This window comes from Papilio xuthus, unplaced genomic scaffold, assembly GCF_000836235.2.
Source record: "Papilio xuthus unplaced genomic scaffold, Pxut_1.1 DF826945.1, whole genome shotgun sequence".
NCBI classification, from domain to species: Eukaryota; Metazoa; Arthropoda; class Insecta; order Lepidoptera; family Papilionidae; genus Papilio; species Papilio xuthus.
Window position 1 is genome coordinate 434,514 of NW_013531704.1, and position 24,959 is coordinate 459,472.

Below are 24,959 nucleotides of genomic sequence, written 5' to 3' on the forward strand. Positions count from 1 at the left end.
TTCAGGGTTAAGTTATATTTTTAAGGTGTGGGAAATTCACCAATCTTATACGACCAGCATAAATAGATTTACTAGAGTTATTTTTCTCTTCTTAGCGTAGGTTTCTGACACTCAAATTCCAAAGATAACGTTATGATGTTTCATACAAAGATTTAGGTCTCAGAAACGGTTAGTTAAAAATTAATAAATAAAGAAACTAATCTATTTTAATTTTGTAAAACATTTAAATCAATTCAATTGGAACATGTTTAAATCAATTGGAAATTTAACAGAGTCTTAAAGTTAGAGAATAAAGATGTTTTACTGTCAGCTTGTAGGAGGCTTGTAAGTGCGGTGCCTTTTAAGAATAATGACTAACTTGGTTGATTGTAACTTAGTGACATGTAGTCATTTTATAGCTACTTGTGCTCCGCAAAATATAAGAGATAGCGGTCTGTAAATTGATAGAATAAATTATTAAAGTAAAGATTTTTTGGACAAGGTTAGGTTGAGTGTCGGTGGCTCAGGAGTTAAGCACTTGACTTGCAATCTGCAGGTCCTGGGTTCGAATCCCGCCATGTACCAATGTGTTTTTCGATTGCCGGTTTACATATGTACATTTATCCGAGGTTCTTACGGTGCAACAACACAAAACATTGTGAGGCAACCTGCATATATCTGACAAGAAATTCAAAGATATGTGTGAAGTCAACCAACCCGCACTTGGTCAGCGTGGTTGACTATGGCCTAATCACCCTAAACTTAGGGTAGGCTCCGAGGCCCTCGGTGGGGACGTATAGTGAGCAGATGATGAAGAATGTAAGGTTATATATCGCTTACATTTTTTTACTTATACCACTAAGGTTGGTGAATAGTCTTAAGTTTAATTTATTATCGGCCATTATCAGTTTAGTAATATGTAGATTACCCGCGTAATTAGATCATTAATGTCGTGTAACATGGTTTGAAAACAGTAAAACATTTAATATTTATTAAATGATAGAATTTATTAATTTAAATGTATATGTTAAATAAATTTCAAAATTATTTTACTTGATGATTTTATCTAAAAAATGTAGTCCGAAGTCTAAGAAACGTCCATAAACTTGTGTTAGTAAAAAGGGCAAAAGTCTCTGCACTAATTCTTAATGTCAGTCGCATTTATTTTATATTTATTTCAAATTTCATCGCGATATTATTAACTTTATTGCGATTACAATCTAGAGAATTCATTTTTGACATTTTTATTCGAATTTATGTGATTCCATGATTTTTACGGCCAGTTAATTTATACATCATCCTTATGTAATAGCAATAAAGTTTAATCTTGAATGTTTCTTATTTTTAATGTTACACGTGATAAGTTTGTTGTGGTGACGCCGTGTGACCGTTCTAAGATTTTATTATTTTAAAAATTGATATTTTATTTTCGGTATGGGTCTGCTAACGCGCGCAGCGGGTGACTACATCCCGATAATATAAACTAGGCCTTAGTTTCTAGAATTAGAATTTATTTTTGCTTTTTCTTTAATTCCAAACCAAGGGCTTCAAAGAATCGTATAATCTTTTGGTTGTTTTGATTTTTTTTTAATCGTCTCGAGAATCGCTTATTAATGATATATTTCATATATTCTTGGTGACATTAAAAAGAAAGAAGTTATCTTTATTGTTTTTCCGGTTTTGATTTTTTAATTTATAATACAGTTATGTTGCATATGAACGTGGTATTTTGTTTTTATTTATTTTACTATTAAATCTCACTAATTAATTATTATATTATATTAATAAATGCAAGTTTTATTAATACATATATATTACTTGAAAGTTGATAAGATTTGAATAAGTTATCATTTCTTTATTTACACAAGCTGTCTCTTGCGACTCCGTCCACGAAATAAAATAATAATTAGTAGCCTATGTGTATTGCAGACTATGTTCTACATTTTTTTTATAACATAAGGTGGCAAACGAGCGAGCAGCCACCTGAAATCGCTGAAATAGCGAAGTGATCGTTGCCCATAGACATACGCAATTGCATATGCGTTGCCTACATTTAATCGACGGAGAGGATGCACAGAAATTAAATAATATGTTCTGCATCTATGTCAATTACAACCTCCTTCTATTTAATCTATTTAAACTATCGCAAAAGTAAGATTCTGAATAGATCAAGAAACAAAGAGAGGCTACAAATATCTATATAAACCTAATTTAAAAAATCAAATGTAACAAAATGTTAGATAATTTTATATCTATTTTGTGATGTTAAAAACATAAAATTATTTTTATTTATTAATTAAATAAAAATAAAATAGATTAGTAACCGAAGTGGATCTGTGTCGAAGGGCTATCTCAACATCGTCCGGCGATCTGCGCAGTAATCAAATAATGTGCCGTGTTTATAGTCAGATCCGATCTTTAGTGCGGTGCCCTATGCGGGGCCCTGCGTGTGCGCATCCTATTAATATTTACCTACACCTACTTGTATTACCGTTACGAAACGAGCGCGGACTTTTAAATTGACCGTCCTAGTGTAGCAAAGTGTTCTGTGATATTTATAATTTGTTACGACATTACTGCTTTGTTGGGGTAGGTAGAGAACTGAAAGTAATCGTTGAGATATCGTCCATAATGTGTATGGAACGGATGCCCTTTCTTTCATTTTTTCGTAACATTTTTAGGTTCAACTTTCTATGACTCTTAAAAGACTATATTAATGTATAGCTATTAGGATTGAGACATAAATTTTAATTTAATATAGATTTATGAGTCAATGGAAAGTGATTAGGTAATTAAGTCCCTACGTAGCTATGGAATATCGTAAGTTTTATTATTAGCCAAAATTTCATTTTGTTAATTGTTTATTCGTCATTTGTTTTCATGACTTCGAACCTTGTACTCATAACCCAAAAGTAGTCTACTCTTGTCTCCAGTCATACAACACAAAGTAAGCATAACTCGGAGCGATACAAATAATGAAACTGCAGTTTGCAGGCCCGGCAGTGTAGGGCGGCGGGCTGGGAAAGCCGCTCCGAGCGCTTCGTGGCCCAGTAATGGTCCGGGAACACACGTACGCGCTGCGCTGTATGGGAATCTAATGTAATTGAGACTTCTGTGACTACTTTACTATTATTGTTGACTTAAATAACTGTTCTTTTGTGTATAAGGAACAAAAAATGCACAATCTTTACTCTGAAAGTTTCACTCCCTTTTCGTTTGTGTTGCTAATTTAAACAAATTTTTAAGAAATCTAGCGATTTAATTAGCTTTATTAAGCTCTAATCTAATAAAATAAATTCCAGCTTGATACCTTCACGCGTTTTTGAGAAAAAGGGTCCTGACAGACAGACGGACGGACAACAAAGTGATCCTATAAGGGTTCCGTTTTTTTCGTACGAAGTACGGAACCCTAAAAATACAAAGAATGTCTTTAAACTGTCGTATTTCGACTAATTTAAATAAAACAGGCTGTATTCACTCTTAGTAAGACCGGTCTTGACATGTTTAGGTTACCCCATTTTCTTTTTAAATCATAATTTTTTTACTAGAGTAAGCTCTAAGTTTTACTGTCTGTACATTCGTGATGTTGAACCTGGGAGTTTCACATAACATAAAACGTCTTCTGATAGGAGCAGTTCACATCAGCTCCCGATTTGCATACCAGAGCAGTTTTATTGCCTCGAACAAAGCTATAACTATTCAATTACTTGTTTAATAGTCCGCTTACTGATTATTACGTTAATAAAATTATATTTTGATGTTTTCAATTAAAATATGTTAACTCGACATTATTGCTAGCCTTTATAAATACAAAGTACTCTACGACGAAGAACTAGAATTTATATCTAATACTAGCTGTCGCCAGAGACTCCGTCTGCGCGGAATTGGAAAAAAATATTCCATACTATATTGTCTCTTGCCACATTTTGATTACTACAAACAAACGTGGACATACAGACAAACAGTTTGTCGGTAATCTTGGAATGAACTCATTTTGACCGGACTTTAAGTGGAAAGTAGCTTATGTATTAAGGTTTTTTTTTAATACCGCGCAGGCCAAATCCCAGGCGACCGCTAGTATGATTATTATATAAAAAATGCCATTTTTTATATATTTTTTAGTATATTTTGTTTAATCTCAGTGAAGATCTAATGTTTTAATTTACAACTTGATGATAGATATAATTTTATGACTTCTTTAACTCATGACCTCTTAGTATTATATATATTATTAAATGTGTGATTATGTTATATAGACGAGGCTATAGATTTTTTTATTTAATACGATTCACTTTAAATTATTTTTTTCGAACCATACTGTAATAAACAAATTTAATTATTAATAATATTTCAAGTATACTATTATATTATTGTATATTATTTCTGTCTTAGTAAACAAAATTATGTTTGATTTAGCAATGAAAACTCAATAAATTTTAAAAGTAATGTCTAAAACAAATGTTACTCAGATTATAAATGCGAATGTTTAGATGGAAGGTGTTTGTTTGAAGATATCTCTGGAACGGCTGAATGGATCTCACTGAAGTTTGGCATACATATAGTATATAGTCTAGAAGAGCACATAACCTACTAATTATGTTTTTTTAATTCCGCTCGGACGGACTCGCGGGCGACCACTAGTAATAAACTAATTTAAGGTCAATAATTTTCTTTACTTGTATTACAGTAGTGTAACCTAAAATTACAAGGAACTGCATCAAATTCTAGACCGGTCCTGAAGTATTGCCACGCCTTCGCTAGTAAAAGGACTTAATACTAACAAAACACTCACTATAGAATGCAATGGATAATATCGAGAGTGGGCAATGCTGAGTTCCCACGCCCACGCGTGGTCTAAGCCCACAACTCATATAAACTCAAGTTATCGTTTCAATTAAGTAAACTCTCTTATTATTGTTGGATTATTTTCTTTAATCGCTTTGTATTATTTTTATTTGAATTTCGTAAATAAAAAGTAATTGAATTCATGAGGAAGGGTATTGTTTGCTTGCAGTTTGTGCTGCCATCTTTAGGTGAAGGGGGTAAACTTTTTATTTCTAATTTAAAAATATATATTCATTTGTTTATGTAATCGAAGTTTAACATTATCGGTAGCCTGTTTTCTATCCTTTTAACGGTGTATCATAATTTGACGAAAAATATATGTAATTAATTACAATCCTAGTTACATTTTAAATAGCCCTCTTGGTCGCTTGACCGTGGTACATAAAACTAAACTTGGGTGGTCGAGTTTTGATAAGTTAAACAGATAAGGTTATTCCTTGTACAGATTAATAATATTTTTTGACAATTTATATGCATATGAATATTTAAATAATAATTAATTGTAATTAATTATAATTTAACTACTCCACAGTTATTTAATATCTGTTTGTTTTGGACTTTGTAAAATATTTGAAATTCTTTTTTTAGTTTATATATTTTATCTACTGTTTGATAAAGTAGTAAAATTATTTTATTCAACAATTTTGTCTTAACAGTCGATCGAAAACTATAAAATCCAGTAATAAATCTTTATCAGCGCCATCTAGTGAGTATCAAGTGACTATCAGAGATAATTAATTACGTATTCATAGTAAATTAAAAATGTCTCATACATCGTTTTAAAGTTTAATATTTTTTTGAATTTGGAACACTGTCGCTTTTTAAATTCTGCAGTTTTCTTTAGATGTGTTTAAGTTTTTAATTATTATTTAGTAATACTAGATTTATTGTTTTGATATTCGATATTAAGGTTTAACTACACACGTTATGATTACATTTCTCGCGCAATAATTTTGAGCGTAACTGATTTTAGATCCTTACGTTGATTGTAAATTCAAACTTATGCTAATAACAATAAGGGTCATCATTAATATACATTGATATGAATTAAGCTATATGAGGTGAGATATGCGACGCCTCGAGCTATCTGCACGTTTCATGTTTTGTCCTTTTCGCACTCGTATGTGTTTATATATTGCTGATCTGTTCTGCAGGTTTGCGTTGTCATTTTTGTAAATCGACCTTTGACCTTGAAATGTAGAGATTATGTTGCGAATTAATCGCTAGATGAGAAACTTTCGAACTGTCTTCATTAATAGCACACCTTGTCAAATGCAATTGCGAGTTTATTGTATAAGAATAAATAAGGGTGAGTTTCCACTGTTAACAAATCTGTATCATAACAGTATTGTTATATTATTCTATAAGAAGAAAAAAAACAAAGACAAATGCATTAAGAAATATAAACAGAATGATCTTAAATGTCTATTCGATTTTCCTTATTTAGATTTTTAAATAAAGAAAATCGAAACGAAATAAATTTAAAGGCGTCATAAAACTTAAAAGCTCACTAATTATGTAATTGGTCATAAACAAACAGCAATGGCGACACGAGAGCAGTTCTCGATCCAGTATCCAGCAATTATGGCTCTTTATTCCTCCTTTATTAAGATTAGAGACCAATAAAAACTTGAAGTAAGATTTTTAACTTTTAAAAGATCGGACTTATCAAGCACGTACTCCCTCGGTCTTGCTATCCTGAGTGCTTATTTTGTATATAAATTTTTGACTACAAATCCATTCATAAATAAGTTTCAAGTTTACTTGTCAAGTAAGTTTACCTTACGCAAGAGACGATATTTGTTCAGTATAATAACGCGGCGGCACTTTGCCTAGTCCGTTTTTCTATAGTCAAAGATGAAGATGGCCGCCAGGCGGGTAAAGACTAAGTTGTAATTAAAATATTTTAATCTATGGTAATCAAGAACAAACAGTGACAGAACGACGCACCTTGTACACGGATATAGAGAATTATATGATGTCAACGTTTTACTGAAAAAAAAACTATATAAAAGAAATAATAATAAAAAAGATATTAAATTGCTAAAATGCATCAAATTGTTAGTTATTTATTATAAATTGTGTTGTAATTAAACATTTAATGTCAGTGATACAGATTAACACGATAAATAAAAGAATGAATGCAAAATTATTTCTAATCAAATCAGAGTGAATGATTTATTTTCATCATTATTTATTTTAGTTTACGAAAAGGCATTCAGAAAATTATTTAATACATGCACACATTTCGTTGCATTAAATTTGCACAGGATCGTCGACCTTAATACAGTCTTTTGAAATAGCCGATTTCTTAATAGACTACGGTATTGTTTGTTGCCTTTGACAAAAATTTGTATGGACATCACACTATCGTGTGTTGCCTCACAAACAAATAAATCAGCTACGTCACTTAAAAAGAGAACCACGTTTTTAATTAGCATAATACCACGCTCGGGCCACATCCATCTAGATCTTACAATGAAATATTTTATATCTTTGGCATTTGTGATACAGATATTAAATGATGATTAGCCTCGGGTTTAACAATTGTCTACAATTATATCTCGATCGTAGTTTAATCATTATTTAATTACGTGAGTAAATGTAGAAACGTTTGATTTAAAAATCATAATTCTTTTTTTTATGATTCTCGAAATTTACGCGCCAAAACAGTTCATCAAAGATTATAAATTAGGCATACGATATTCTTTTACATCGTTTTACGATCGTCAAAGTGTTTTAGTGTACATAACCTTTAAATGGTGTCGAAAGATTTACCGCCATATAAACGACATACGCTATTACATTTAATTGGGAAATAGACAATTTTATTGAACACTATATGGTCAGTTTGAGCAATGGATGACGTAACGGGAAACGTTCGGAAACGTGTCCAAAGCGCTTCACACCTCGTTTGATTGCAATTAACCGTAGTCGATTCCGAACGTTATGAGACAATAAAAAAAGACTATCGCGTCGCAAGGAATGCACGAAAGGTTAAAAAGATATCGAGCGAGTTCCGAACGGAAAACAATTGTGTTATAATTTAGTTGAGGTGTTTGAATGCCGGCGGTATGTGACCCCGGGTCAATCTCGACCGACTCAAACACCCACAGATGAAAAAAAAAGAAGAAATTATTAAACATTCATTGGAATTTTATTATACTACTTACTATTTTCTTATATTTAAGAATAAGATAGTGAAATACCTTTATGTACAGACATAAGTATATGACAGCCAATGCGTACCTGGAACAAAACAATATAGTTAATTAAATATTATTCAATTGCAAAGGGAATTAATTTTCATAGGTTAGAAATGTTGTAGTGTTGCCACATTGAGATATTTTTCAATATATAAAAAAGGTAAAATAAACCGCTATTTTGCAGATTTTAGATTCAATGAAATATGGGACAGACGGATAAAGCCCTCTAATACAAACACCTTTTTCTACAGATTTACCTTACTTCTTAGTTTAAAAATAGATACAGTTTTAACGGTTTTTGAAATGTTTAACTTGAATACGGAATATGTTATAAAGTCTTTGTTTTATTACCAGAAATAATAGTTTAATATTTAAATCTTAAACCAACCTCCTTTGTAGTTAAGAACTTATATTGATTTATTGGCCCTTCAAAGCCGTGGGTGTAATCCCTAATCATCTCTTAAAGGCTTGTAATAAGCGAAAGATAAACAAAACCAAAGGAAAAAAAAGCCAAAAGAGGATTTCACCAAAAAGGTTTGTTGCGGTCGTTGTAACTTTTTATTTATTATCTGTGAACAATTTAAGTGTCGTTTGAATCGTTTGTCTTTTTATAATTTAATCAATATCGATTATTGTAATTACAAGTAATCGAGATAATTGCAATCGATTATAAACCAGACTGAAAATTTGTTCTGATTTCATTAGTTTTTCTTTAATATTCTTTGATCTCGATAAAAATAAATAATAGATTTAATTACTATAAAAACTCGTTCACCGGGGTTATTTTATAAATAATAAAAGGTCAAGTTTATTAGTTTATTACAATAAGAATAACATTTTTTTAAAATCATGGAGTAAAATGTCAAATAAACAAACATGAATATAATCGTAAGATCGTAACGTAGGCGATTTTTAGCCATTTCGAAGTTAGTTTTCAACATTATTTATTATTGTGGCTTCATTATTATTTAGTTCTCAATGTATTAGGAAGAAAAACAAACACTGTGGCGGTGTATCGGCGCAACACTAGCCTTATTAAAATATCAACGTGTATGTCCCTTCACTAATCAATCTGACACTTGACTTGGTAACGAAAACGCGCCATTCGCGCCAAGGCAATCTTATTAATATTGTCTAAAAGTATGTACAAATTAGTACTTTTAATTCATTTATTTGGTTATGCGTGCAAGATAAAATTGTCATGCGAATTCTAACATGTGTGGCATGAATAAAAAATAATTTGGCAATTGTCTGCATATCCAATAAGTGAATGATCGCTACATGATTGCATTTGTTTATCTTAGAACAGGAATATGTAATCCCGGATACACGGCAAACATTGGCTCAAACATTGGCCGAACACCCACACGCGTCTATTACCGAGGCTCTAACAGCTTAAGTGCTGTGTTAATACTAGTCCACAATGCACCGCCGCATTGTGTACGGTTAGCACAAAAATCATCTCACAAAGGACGTTTTTGAGTTATTGCCCCGTTAAAAGGCCGGACGTGCGGTGGCATGTTGCAGTGGTAATGGGTGGTACGAGGGAACAACTATTTATTTTTACTATTTAACTTCGATTTATTGGACAAGAGCTACGAATGACGGTTATAAAGTATAATATAACGAATAATAATTGTTAGTTATATTAAAGTGAATAAAATTAATTTAAATAAACGGATTGATCCGTTTTCATGAATAAAGTTTCGATATAAAATGAAGTGCAAATCACGATTTTCTTTTGTCAGGAAAGCTTTCATTGATTTTCATAGTTTTAATAATTTTAATATAATAATATACATCCATTGGAAAACATTAGTTAAAATGTTCATAGAAGAATCAAACATAAGCCTAATTTTTAAATATGAATAAAGTTTCTAAAAACCGTATTAACTACAGTATAAACAGCGATATGGTTACACGTACTTAGCCGTTAAGTTATAATCGATCGTAGCACATCTAGAGATGTTAACAGCTATCGAAGTATTATTATATGAACCAATGTTTGGTCAAACACAGGTCGCGGTACAAAACGAACGATAACGATCACACAAACAACTCGGCGAAAGTCGGTGAGTTTCTAAATTAGCGGGTCCAGATGAGGCGCGCGATTGATAGTGGACGAATTAGCGGCTTTTGTTGGTCGCCACACGCCACACCGCGTCGCTACGGTGACAATATTATAAACCAATTTTAGGATTTGTTTTTTTTCTTTACTTTTTATACGATACTTTGTCACAGGATAATTATTGTATAAATAAATCTGAAATAGTTATTTTTGACTACTGCATACTAAATTGATATTAATAAACACATTGTTATAAGAATTAGGTAATAAATTAATAAAAAAATATAAATTTCACAAGTACCATTTTTTCGTATTTCAGATAATTATTATTGTTGTAAACGTAAATAATTAAATATGTTATTGTAAATAGATTCATTCAAGTCATTAGAAGATTTGCTTTTTTAATATATAATAGAATAATTTATTTACAGATGCTATCAATAGTTGATTTGATTTTATTAATATATATTTTATGATTTAAATGATAGAATAAATCAATAGTTTTATTCCTCACAATTTTGATTACAAAGTCGCTTATAATTATATTTTAATTAAAAATTTATAATAATAATTTTAATTTGATTAAAAATGATATTAGTTTAAGCTTTAATGGAATATGATAACTGGACTTAAGAAGGTAGTATAATATTTTATTACAGCAAAACAAATTTGCCAACAAATAAAATGATATTTAAACCATAAATTTATTTTAATTATGGAAATTATTATCGTAGAATTATGACAAAATGAAATACAGTAATGCATTCATTGTCTTCTAATCTTTTGTATAATATGTAACTTAAACAATATAAAAATATGATAAATATATTTTGAAAATTAACACATTTATATAAAGGAGACTATCCGTGTATTTTACAAGGCTGGTCACCCTATATTAGTAAAGCATTTAGCGCTACACATTGGCCGGCGAGCGTTTCCGGATCGATTGCATTAACACCCACTTTTCGCGGCCGATCTACGAAAGTGAACGATGTGATCTAACACATATTTGTATGTATATTTTTACTTTATACCATTTTAAAGTGCTCTAGAGATAGAGTCGTCCTTACATGCTTAAAAGTTGTACGAACATAGCTGGCTTAATACCTTAGATCCTGTACATCCCAGTTGAAGACAATCCATATGTCTAAGACAGATAAAAAGTCAATAATTTTGTAATTATATAATATTTTTTTTATTACACAGATAATTTATTATTAAGTATTTAAAAATAATTATCTGATCTTGATCTTTGTTACGATATAAGAAATATTTTTAAACTAAATGTTACCAGCTCTTGATGAATATTTAATATCAATTAATTTACTTTAAATATCCTAATGCCCATTAAACTGTTCATTTAATTTTAAATGCGATATCAAAATTTTAATTTCTTCCCTCTATCTCTGTCTTATATTAAGTGAGTGACAGAGAAGGTTGCTTGTCCGGATCAAAATGATACTGGCAGTAGGTCAGAGTATAGAAACAAAAGCAATAAAAAGTATCGTTCGATGGACAAGTGCGATAGTGAGCTCGGATTTCACACAGACTAAAAAGGTTATTGTTTTAAAGATAAATGCTCGACGATAAGACGCTCGGTAATTCGGAGATCGTTTATGGTTATGTAAATATGTGTTTTATTATATAATTTTTAGGTTTCAATATTAAATGAAAAGGTCATCTGTGATTTTGACTGAGGCTACACAGGGTAAGGTCAGCAGATATATTGTTTCAGTTTTGCGTAATTACATGTTCAAATGTTAAGTGGCCGAGCTTTATAATTACTAATTATTAAGTAGAAATGATTGTTAATCTTACATAACTCATTAAAAGTAGTTGCGATGTTCAACGTGAAACAAGAAGGCAATTGATATTTCGATGCTTTACACAAGATTCCAAAGGTTACATTTAACATGAACAAAAGTAAAACAGGCCGTTTAGAATTATCAATTTGTTTATCCCGTTACATCCGTGAGACCGTAAACTTGTTCAACTATCTTGAAAGAAATTTAAAAAGACCGTATAAATATAAACCATGACATTTTTAAACAAAGGCCTTTAACAATTAAAGCATTTTGAATCGTACACCAATCAAGAAAACACACAAGTTACGTCACATACGAGATAAATTACATTTAATTTGATTATGACTTTTTACATTTCACGCGTCGATTTTTATGCTGTCCGTACACGCGATGCGATGTCAGCGACATCTTTATGCGAAGGGTCAAATTGTTTATGATAAATGTTTTGACTTTTTAGTTCGCATGTCTTCTAACTATTAATGACTGATCGAAGACGAATTATCGCTATAATTTCTCAATCTTTTCTTTACATTTTATTGCTCTTTGTATTCTTTTTATTGTAGACTATTAAAAGAATAATTACGATTGCAATTCAATTGCAAGTAATTTTACAAAGACGTAAATCCAATGTTTGCTTTTAAATAACCAAAATATCATATGTATTATGTTTAAATCATACCTTTTACGTATATCTGTACTTTATTTAGGAAATAATTTTAATTGTAATAATTGGTTTGCTGAAAATAATTTTAATTCATCTGCACTTTTCCTTATTAATTTGCCTACACTTTATTCAGTAGTACACTGTGTCAAACAGTGAACTAATAACGTAGTTGATCATACGATGCCCGTTAGCGGCCACTTAGCGTAACTGCCTTCTAAAGCTTTGTTTACACTATGCGTCTTTTTTATGTAATTCTTCAAAATCACTCTACAAAATATGAATTTATAATATTCGGCCATGTAAATTATTTGCTAAGTAATTAACATCAACATAAATAAACACTCTGAGTATCGTTTATAACTTACACTGTTTAGGATTTATGTGGTTGTAACTTCAAGAGTCGTTTCTTAATGATTCTTATAATATCATTATCAAATTTATAATGTAGTTTTTAAATCATGTAACGTGTGTACTCTTTACGACTACATAAGGAAAGCTTCTGTTTACTCAAAAGACCTGATAATGCATGGCTTATGGTCATTAGTGTAAGACATCTCGTAGACAAGGACAAATCAATACACACCTCCCGAAACCAACGCAACATTAACATTACGATAATTAAAACGTAAACAAAACAAATCCTTACTTCTATCGTATTAAGGCTTAGCTGTTGTTCTATCAGATATAATCTATTAAACACATACTGAAATCGGTCAATAAAGGCCAAAGTTGTCTGAATTTCGCGGCGTTAGTCGATACGATTGACGATAAAAAGTTGTAGATGTTTTTAAGCGATTCGCGACCTTAACACGTGTCGTAAGCGTGAACCGTTTGATATTTGCATTTGTATTTGGTCACTCGATCGTTGCTGTTTAAGCAAAGTGATAATGTGTTTCGATCCGCGTTGGTTTCGACACGTTTGATACTTTGACTTTTAAAAGACAGGATCAGTCAAGAGCGCGCATTATTCTCACTTAAATAAAAATAAACAATGATGTTCAAATCTCGTTTATTTGTTTGTTTTGTGTGCTATTTTTAAGTCACCATTTCACATTTGTGATTATAGTATGTTGTCATATTTGCCTCACTCGCTGCGAATAGTAACGGATTTTTTTTAGTACAACGACGACGTTTGCCTAGTCCGTATCTCTGTAGTCAAAGGTTTAGGTGTTTGTATCCACGCTTTAGGTTCCGTTGCATTGTTTGTAGGATACGTTAGTATTACCGTCGTTCTGTTGATTACCTCATTACGATAAATACACAACAGAAGTTACACGTAAATTAAACAAGCTCACCGGTAGAGTACACTTCGAGAAACAAATGTGTAGTGTTGAATTTGTATAAGAATTTAAGCTATTAGATGTTAGAATGTTAGTAAGTTTAATTTATCTACAATATCTTTTTTCCCAGATATTTTAATTTTATCTTGCTAATATTATAATATAAATGCGAATGTTTACTTTATGGATGGATGGATGTTTGTTTATAGGTATCTCCAAAAAGGCTAAACGAATCTCTGAGAAATTTGGCATTCTTATAAAGCATTGTCTGAAAGAACACATAGACTATAAATTATTTTTTTATTTCCTCGCGAACGGAGTCGTGGGCGACAGCTGTTTTATCAATAATACTTCTGAATACTCAATATGAAAAGTGTAAAAATTATTCCATTTTATAACTTAACGTGTTAATTAACTGAAAATATTAATCTTATGATGTAAATATTAACAATTGTTGCGAAGTTATAATTCTTAAATAATATTTTAATATTATTTAAATAAATTATACTAATAGTACACTGTCTAGACAGTTTAGCAAAAAATAGAAATTATTGTAATTTTATATTTACGTTAAATGAACTTTTTATCAAAGAACTTTTTTTAGAAGCAATTATTCTCTCTTTCGTAGTAAGTACTATAGTTGGATATTAATTTTTAATCTTTGAGATGTATATTAAAGATGTACATTTTAAAAGCAACTCCATAAGAGTCGACTTCCGATTGCTCAAACGACTTATGCACCTCACTAAGAATGTTTATTGAAGATTAATTATTCATACACAAAGCTTGTTTCTTTAGAACTTGAGTTAGAGACGGATATTTAAGCTCATAGGTACAACACAAACATATCGGTGTTTAAGGAAAGCGCCGACGCAAAACGTTCATGCAAATCAATTTAACGTAACTATGTAAGTGAACATCTACATATATAAAAAAAAACATCACGTCACATAAGAATCGGTTATAAAGACATGTGTGATGCCGTTAATATACAGTCGTAATAACCGATAGTCTTTGTAAATCAAAGGCGATTAACCACTTAGAGTTCCGGACTGTCTAGAGGCAATCAAGCTTTTAGTAGCTGATTTCTACAGCTCAGAATAATATATAAAACTAGTTGTAGCCCGCGACTCCGCGCGGTATTAAAAAAACTTAATAAGTGGCCTATGAGTTCTTCCAGACTATACAAACAAACCATCCATCTTAACATTCGTATTTATAATATTAGTAAGATTAATAATTGCTTTCATAACAATTTAAATGAATTAAATACTCCTTTATTAATAATTTAACACATCATAACCTATAAGTTTTTACATCTTTATTTACTATTAACATTCACAATTACCATTGAACTAATTGTCTAATAACCAAGTGCAAAAAATGCATATTTTCCTGCAATTATTGCGTTTGTTTACATAACAATGGTAGAGTCGCTCGCGGCCAGTGTTCGCGCTCTAGTTCACAGAGAACAAGCTCATTGTACACAAGTTATGATACTAAAGCGATTAACAGTCGAAACATAAAATATATTTTCTGGCACTAAACCATACCATGCTTTTTTGGGTTGAAAAAATGTTTAATAGTATAATACAAATGTCGAATTCGTACCTGTTTAAAATTCTATACATATTCCTTTTTATGGAATCAAAAAGTGACATAAACCTTCTAAATATTATTTCAATAATTTTTAAGTCTTTCTTTCTAAATAATTTGACACAATAAAATACATAGCGATAGACATAATAAATACTAAATTAATATAACATTTTTAAGTATGTGTATTGCACGCTATCTCCTGTGTTTTAAGTCAGGGGTAGCACGTGGACTTGATCTTGTGAGGGGGTTAATTACTCACGTGACGTGTGCTGTGTGTGACGTCACGTGACGGTACGTCAGCAGTGGCGGTCGTACCATCAGACATTGTAGGCGAATTAACACATTGAATGTTTAAGTAGATATATAAACGTAGTAAATAGTATTCGTATGATAAACGTCTAAGTTAAGATATAAGATAACTTTTTGTATTATTAGCTGTCGCCCACGACTTCGTTTGCGCGAAATTAAAAAAAAACATAATTAGTAGCCTATGTGTTCTTCCAGACTATGTTTTATATGGAAGCCAAATTTCAGCGAAGTCCATGCAGCCGTACTAGAGATATCTTGAAATAAACATCCATCTATCCATACAAATATTCGCAGGATTTATAATATTAGTAGGATGTATCATTTAAATTTAATTTTTGGTTTAAGGAATTTCAGTGAATAAGTCGATTGTCTTTTTAATTGTTACAATGATATCTGAGTTATTATTTATTAAGACATTTAGTGTTTGCAATTTTCGTAATTAATTTAATAATAGACGAGAAATAGAAATCATGTATTGAGTGTAAGGGCAGACGCATCGCAATCTGCACAAAGTGACAGCACAATACGTTGAGTTGTTATTTGTGAGAATCAATCATGAGGCGGGAGACGCGGGCGACACGGTGCGGTCGTAAAATTGAAATTCAATAGTAAATGACATTCACGTTATTGCTACTTATTACGTTGAAGTACTTTTACACCGTACGGGACGGATACGATAAATATATTTAAACTGTTTTAATCGAGTGTTGCAAGAATGCATTATTATTTTAATTGAAATTGTTTTGAGTTATTTTATTTTATTATAAATGAAATATTAATGTGTATTAAAACACCTTCCTTTGTTTCAGTTTAAATTATTTATACAATGCAGTTTTTAAAATAAATATTTATTTTGGTATTTTAAAGAAAACGCTCACAAAAACGAGACGAGCCATTTCAAATGATAATTGTGTCTCTATATTATGCTAAATAGCGGCTGTTAATTTAATTCTTTGCACGGTTTTGCCCAAATTCGATGTTATCCGTTAAAATATTAGATATGGAGCGACTTTACGCTCTGACGTTCTCGTTAACTATTTTAAAATTACAGATTATCATAAATTGTATTGTTTTTTTTTACTTCTATATGCTTAATGTTTAATCTGTGATGCAATTCTTAATATTCACATTATAAATTATTTAAATCAGAACATGAGAATCGTCTGCATTTTTTGTTAAACGTCATTTGTCTTTGAAGTGTATTTGATTAGTTATGCATCGCTAAATTGCGTAGAGGCACGTCTTATATTGTAGAAATTTAAATTCATGTTAGTATAAATAAAAAAAAAATCAAAGTTTTAATTAGAAAAAGAACACATTAAACATTTATCATGTTCTATTTCTATTGGTTATGTTTCATTTCATGATATATTAAGAGTTCTCTTAAATAGATTACCGTTGTCTATGGTCAATATAAACTAATTTAATTGTATGTCAAATAGTCTATTTGAGATACGGTTCCGACACGATTGGAAAATGTCGTCGCGTGTAAATGTAAGCATTGATTGTAGACATTATGGCGCCTACGGTCGTCACCGTTACACCATTCCGTAGATTTACCGGAAAATGGTTAATAAAGCTGAAAATTTACGGCCTCGGCTAAAACACTATTGTTACGTCCCCGCATACAGTTTCACTTATCTGCGAGTGAACTCAGACTACGTTTGACGCGTGTCATTGTGGACGTAACGCTCAGAAAATGAATTGAGAAAAGTAATCGTTAATTTAGATTTTTATGCACCCAACTCAGTCGTACAGTATCCTGCATATAAAGTGGAGCATTCTTATGCAATCCGACGCACGAAGAATCCATTTCACGTATCAGTTTTGTAACACATCTTAACCGCTATCAATCTAGCAACTTAATATATTAATCAATGAAATTATCCCTCAGTAGACGGATTGCGCTGCCGTGCGCGTGACATTTAAAATGAAAAAAAAAACTTCTTTCACCACTCCACTTATCGAATCACGATTTCATAAAAAAAACACATGTGAAACATAATAACGAGCCTGTCAGCGGTAACATTGACAAATTAAAAATCAACACCCATTGCAAAAGTAAGATTTACCGTTAACCCGCTGACCCGTGCGACGCATTCAATTGATTGTAAAGGCTTCTTTTCAATGTTTAAACGGTAAAATAAAGTTGGTGGTGCGTGTGGGCGACGTCGGATTTTGGCTGCAATGTAATTAGAGATCGCTGAGTGATGCAAGAGGTCATGCGAACACACTCATAGAAATCATCGTGATGATACCGCCAGTGGTACAAGTCAAAGAAGACAAGCGGAATAACATTAAAAACACTTTCCCTTACGCTGATGTTAAGTTTTTTTTAATAAAAAATATTATATATTATATTATAATAAATGATTAATCTTGCAAGATTAATATAAGTTGACTTAAAGGGTGACTTAACAATGTAGAGTTCTTTAGGTTTTAATGCAATAATCTTAACAACACCAATGATTACGACACGTCAGCAAATCTACAGCAACTTAAATAAAAATAATAATAATTATCGATAAATTTACTATTTACTTATCTCGAAATTAATAATGCAATTGATAGGGAATACAGTTATTATAAAATTCTAAGAAGAACAATAAGAGAATGCGACAAAATAACTTGCGCTTATACTTTGTACCATACAGAAAGGCATTTCGGCTGATCTTAATTAAAATTAATCGTTTCCACCTGACCGGAGCTATTGTAATTAATGATGCGTGAGTCTCTCGCTACTTGGGGTGAACAGGTTGAAGAAAAAACAAGTGACGTACCACTAATAGATATTAAGAAATAATTATAATGTCTAATGAGGTGTGATACACTCCATTCTTTCTTATTTTCTTAAGTTTCCGTTTACGTTGGATTTCACTACTGTGATATATGGATTTACATTTTAAAAAGTATATATACAAAATGATATTCAATTACTCGAGGAAGCGTCTTTGAGGTAGATTATAAAGTATCATTATTGTTATCCTTAAATAAAAATCTTAACCTAATCTAGGCTTTACGTACGTTAAACGCGAATATCTTGTTGTGTTTGTTACGTTTTATAGCGTTATTATGAAGAAAAGTAATTTTTACTCATACTAAAATCCTATTAAAATTTGCTTAGGCAACTAACATAGTCAATTATGTGATTTGTTCACTCTACTTTTACTTTTGTATTTTGAATAATTTTGTGCGAATAGTAATTGAGGACATATTCTGTTGGAATTTTGACAAACATTGTGTGAACATCACGACATGCCAATAAAAAGGTACAGTCGCGTCGTAAACAAGAGTGTCTTGCTGTCTAGGATGGTCGCACTGCGCTGCGCTCACGACCACGAATGGACTTGTAACAGTTTTCATGTTAAACACTTTCCAACAAGGAAGTACAACGGATGTTTATAATCCAATGGGACGATTTCGATGTTTCAGCTCCAAGGAATTTGGTATTCATTGATGTTTGGTTATACGATGTAATAAAGATTGTACTGTCAGTTCCAACTGCGTAGTATTATATGAGAATTTATTTCTTTTTAAAAGTTCACTATATTATTTATATTTAAACTTTTGTGACTATCACTGTGCGACGGATATCTTTTGTTTTACTAACTGTAGGTTTCTGAAACCAAAATATCTGTAAAAAAATATTGTTACTCTTATCTTCGATCTTTGATAAAACAGTATATCTGTTAATGAATATACTAAATGGGGATTTTGGTTTTAGAAATCCACGGTAAAAATGGTGTAATTAACGTTGATATCAAATTGTTCAATTAGATTTTTAAGTGATGTAGAAGGAATCATTTAAAGTAAAACAATGAAAGGCAAATGACAATCAATTTAAAGATGATAAGAAAATAAAGCGAAGGTAAATTTCAATGGAGCCTGAATATTGGACACACGCAATTGTGATGTGTTGTGCGTTACTTTTTGTCTAAAGCTGAGTATACACAGAGTCACATTATTAGAATTGTTTTGATGTGTCGTACAAAGTAAGTTTTAAAAAATAAGTTTAGTCTGAAGATTCATAAAACTTAGTAGCGTTAAAATACAGGTAAAATATAATTATTCTACATGTATTTTAACGTAATTATTCTAGATTACGACTTAAACAAATACGCTAAAAATTGAATAAAATGGGCTATAATTGTCTATTTCAATCTTTTTTGTAGACATCTCATTCATTACATGAAAAAACTACACTGAATCTATATAATTGTTTCTTTTTTTGTTCAGTTTTCTTATGAGTTTTAAATTTATATTAATTCTGGTCAGTATTTGTGATCACGGCTTTACAGATGATGGCGGCGGGCACCATTAGGTCGGTGTAGACGCGTGAGAACTGGTGCGGCGGTCGCGAGGTTAGCCTAGGTTATGTTAAACTCAGTTTCCTTACGATATTATAGAAAACTTTAGTTTATAACACTTTAATTTTGATAAAACTATATATTTATGTGTCAGGAAAAAAATAGAGTTGAACTTTTTAATTCTTGAAAAAAAAAATTTACTTTTTTGCGTTTTTCTTTACAATTAAAAAGTAACAATTGAGTATTTCAAGAACAGAGTTTGTCTAATTTTAATATTCTAAGTTTAAGTCTAAGTTTTAATATCGCGAGTTACGTTATTTCAAACCGTCTACAGACAATATTTAATCAACATATAACAATCTACATCTCCATATACATATACGAGTATTGTAAGTCAAATTATTTACAGTGATATGGATTGCTTTTTATTAATATAAATTAGATGCAATAAGAACATTCTAAAATATTACTTTTAACACATTTCTAAACAAAGAAATATTAATATAATTGAGAAATATATGAATGTAGCAAATATTTTGCGTTGTCAATTTCAAATATCAAGATAAAAATAAATAAATCAATGTGAAAAAATATTTGTAAATTGGAACAATGTGTTGGATGAAATCTAAATCATAAAATGTAGGATCAATATATCTAACAAATTAGTTAATCAAGTTATTTTATTGTGTTATTTTTATTCATTGAGAGCCCAATTTTATTTTATTAATATATTCTAGATTTTAGTTTTTATAATTGAAGGGGGCAAACGAGCGGCGAGAACACCAAGGTGATCAACGACACCCATGGACAACTGCAACACCAGAGGAACTGCAGATGCGTTGCCGGCCTTTAGTTAACTATATCATCAGGGGCTTGGAGCCTACCCTAAGATACAGGTGACTAAGTCATAGTCAACCACACTGGCCTAGTGCGATTTAGTTGTGTTCACAAATATCTCTAAATTTCTTCGTGGATTTGTGTAGGTTGCATTACAATGCTTTTCCTTCACCGTAAAAGTGTCGGATGTACATATGTTAATCGGAAATCGAAAGCACGTTTTTAGATGGCGGTATTCGAACCCAGGACATTACAAATCAAGTACTTAACCCCTGAGCCGTTATAATTTTTTTAATCGACTGTAAAGCGTAAAAATGTAAATTTGGTGTAAATTCTTGAAGGTATAATGACGATACATCTTATTTAAATCTAATTTAACATTGAATAAATGTAATTTAATGTCAATAGTTGTTTTTATAGTGACGACGGAAAAATGTCTTTGATTCAAGTTAATGGTTCAACTATCCAGGTATCTGTTAAGTAAACAGATGCGAAACTTGTGACGGGATAATTTACTTAACGTCACTTAAGTGTGTATTGATTTAAGCGCTTTAAGTTGCATTTACTAGTCCAGGTTGGTCAATCAACATTCCTTAAACATTCCCTTAAGACTCGACATCCAGTTCTGATAAAGGTACCTTTATTATATATACTATATAAATTAAATACATATATACACGAATATATAAGATTTTATATCCAAGCGCATATTGATTTCAAGTTTCCCTTAGTGTATTGTGTTTATAAAATATTTGTCAGTTTGTGGCAACCTTTTTCATCGATTTTATTACCTTCAATTACTTTGGATTAAGGTTGGTTACTATACTACGTATGTTCGTTATATGTAGCGTACATTCATATGATAATGATTATATTTTACTATCGACACAAAACAAAAACATAACGATCAAATTTCGACAGTCTGAAGTGAAACTGCGCAAAGAAGTGATGTCGCAAGACGATAATTTGTCGGCAATTAGTGACTGAAAAGCCTTTTGACATCGTCAAAAACATCTAAATGTTTCAAAAGTTGAGTATATTGCTCGCTAATTTGTGAAGGGTTTAGTACAATAGACATTTAATAGTTATAGGAAAGCATCGGCTAAAGATGTTATTGTTAAAACTTAAAACTTGAAAGCAAATTAAAATTATCATTGGCTTTAACTTAGTTTAAAACTTTGACTTAACTTAGTAAAAGTAAGTTAATTTTAATAACTCATACAAATATATGGTTTGCGCAAAATCAACGTAATTACAAGAATAGCGGATATAGCCGTTTTTATCTATTAAGTACAAAAGTACGAATATAAGTATCTAAAATTAAGGACTATATATTTATGGCTAAATAAATTTATAAATCTATATCTTTCAGGATATTTTCCACGTCAAATATTTTCCACGGGACATATCTCCATACGATATAATGACTCGCGGGATGTTATTCTTTTCTAGTCGCGGGTCGAAACTCTTTTGTTGAGTACACGCAAATTTTCTTTGATAACAACTCTTTGTTAACAAATATATTTATAACATTTGTATGATGAACATTACCTTATTATTTATCGTTTAATATCCAGGAAACACACAACCTTATTAGCGAGTACTAATCACTTAAATGCGCAAAATCAACTTTAACTTGAGACGTGTCTAAATTAGTGCTTTTTGTCATTTGATTATTGTCATCATTGTTCTTTGTGGCGAGCCTATATATTGTGCGCGTACATACTTTTTGTCCTTTACAAAGATAAATATGTGGGAATGATTCCCACGCGTTATTGTTTCTCATATAATATCTCTTTTTTATCTTTAGGTTTTTAATATCAACGTCAACTATTACGAACATAATGGTCAATTGTTCAATTGAATTTCGATTTTCAAATGGGGTCAGTGCGACACGCGAGTGCATTTATCATTCATTGATTTTGATGTTTTTTTTATTTTTGTTTTAAAATATATATTTCAGCTGCACTACAGCTACAGATTTTATGTTATATGTCTAATTTAACTTTAAATAAATTAAATAATTGTATAGATACGTTGTTTATTTTAGCCGTCGCTTCTTTGACATATTTTAAATTTAATATCGTAAATTCAATTAGGAAAACTATATCCACATTACTCCGTAACATATTTTAATATTCGAGTGTAATTACATCATTCTTAGTGTTTTTTTTTCATATGAGAAAGATAAATCCATGAGCTTTTTGTGTCATCAGGCGTATAACACCAGTTGATATGACACTATAGTTAACACGTTTCATTTTGAAATACTTCGTACATATAAATATTCAATGTTTTAGTCCGGCGGAGGAAATCACTCATTGTAGGAGTAAATACTGTCGGTTTAGTAACGAGATATTTAAATAAGGAATTTTGTAGATATTACTAGTATTTATCTCTATATATATGCTTCTTGCTTTTGTTTCTTTTCCCTAAAAATACATATCATTCTTTGATTTCTGTACTGTTAATAATTCTTAAAAGTAAATTGTGTTAATCGCTATTATTACAATCGTTAATCCTAAGATGTTGTTTGATTAAAAATTTTAGTTCATATTACTAAAAAGGATTACAGTAGTAAGCTTAGAAACTTTAAGAAAGCTTGCTAAAGTTCTTGCTAGTATATTAGTACTTTTTGTATTTAAATGTTAAGCTTATTTTAAAATTACTTCTCAGCTTAAGTATTACTAAAGATGTAAGTAGGATTATTTAAGTGTAGGTTAGTTAATTGTTAATTTTAAATAGATTAAGAGTATACGTAGTTAATCTACAAAATCCTAGTACTCTTAAACAATTTAAATGGAAGGTATTTTGCGACTGTGAAATATTTACTTCGATGTCGCGTCGTTTATGAAATCGGAGGGCGGATACTCGTTTAAGTCTTTTGTAAGGCGAAAAGTTTAATAGTTTTTCTTTCGTTAAATTTTATTTAAATTTTAATCTGAACAAAGTTTTCGAACTTGCGTGATTGAAAAGCTATGAATAAAAATTGCTCTAAACAAAAATAATGTGACGGTGTGTAAAAATGTTCTCCAAATACAATTATCATGTAAACGCCAAATATTTTTGCGCCGCAGTCGAAATTAAATATGTTATGACTTTTTCTTTTGTAAGGAGATCGATAATTATTCTGGTTTTAAAATCGTGCGGTTTTCGGACGGACATCGGTCGATTTGCGTCAGTCCTGAGCAAATAAGAACCAAATTTAGGGTGCGATATGGACGTGTTAAATGCCAAATAACATACCTTTACTGCTTTGTATAATTTCGACGAAAACAAAATAAATCACAGCTCCCGTTGAAAATCCCACAAACACACAACACTGAGTATTTCGGTAATATTTTCAAAGTCAATATCCGACTTGCACCGGCCGAGCGGCGAGTACACTCCGCGCCTCAATTAACAATACTATCGATTTCAAAATGTCACAATACAGTCACTTTCATGCGAACAAACAGATGTGTCAGCATGTTTCATTTACAGGAAGGCTCTAACTGAAAACTTAAACTGAAATCGCGCGTGCACTCTGTTAAATTTATTGTCTCTATTTGTTCTGTTGACACATCGTTTAGCGGACTTTCGGTTGCGGAATGCTCCAGTCTAGTTTGCGAGTCCCATTTGCTTTACTTTGGGTCGTGCGATCGATTCCATTTTCGTGAAGATCGAACGCGGACGACGTGTTGCTGCGGCGGCGCGCGCGCACGAATGCTCGCTCAGGAGGATGTTCGCTTGCGCCCGGCATGGAGGCGTGGTTAAATTCTAACGCAACTTGGGTCTATACTATTGTCTCCGTCACTCCATATGTTTATTTCATCTATCTGTCTCGCTCTCTAACGTCGTGCGCTATGGTATAGGTATGGTTGGTGGTGGGACAGCGTGAACTTTGCCACTGCGCGCGCGCAGCTCCGATGTCGATTAATAAAACTATACGTTATAGATCGAGACGTGATTGTTTAACGTAACTTCAATACGTAGCGATAGCAGAGGTTTACATTTGAAAATCTTAATTCTATTTTTTTTGTATATATTATTTTCTACATTAAAAATTTTATGCTTAATT

The 24,959-nt window shown here is 31.2% G+C and overlaps 1 protein-coding gene across 1 annotated transcript in view; it reads right to left on the bottom strand.

Moving 5' to 3' along the window:
* Positions 1–24,590, bottom strand: part of LOC106121521 (knirps-related protein) — a 58,459-nt gene extending 33,869 nt beyond the window's left edge. Inside the window, exon 1 of the mRNA XM_013317222.1 lies at positions 24,146–24,590. The gene's annotated coding sequence lies outside the window, so the exon portion shown is untranslated. The remainder of the gene's footprint in view (positions 1–24,145) is intronic.
* Between the last annotated feature and the right edge of the window lie 369 nt (positions 24,591–24,959).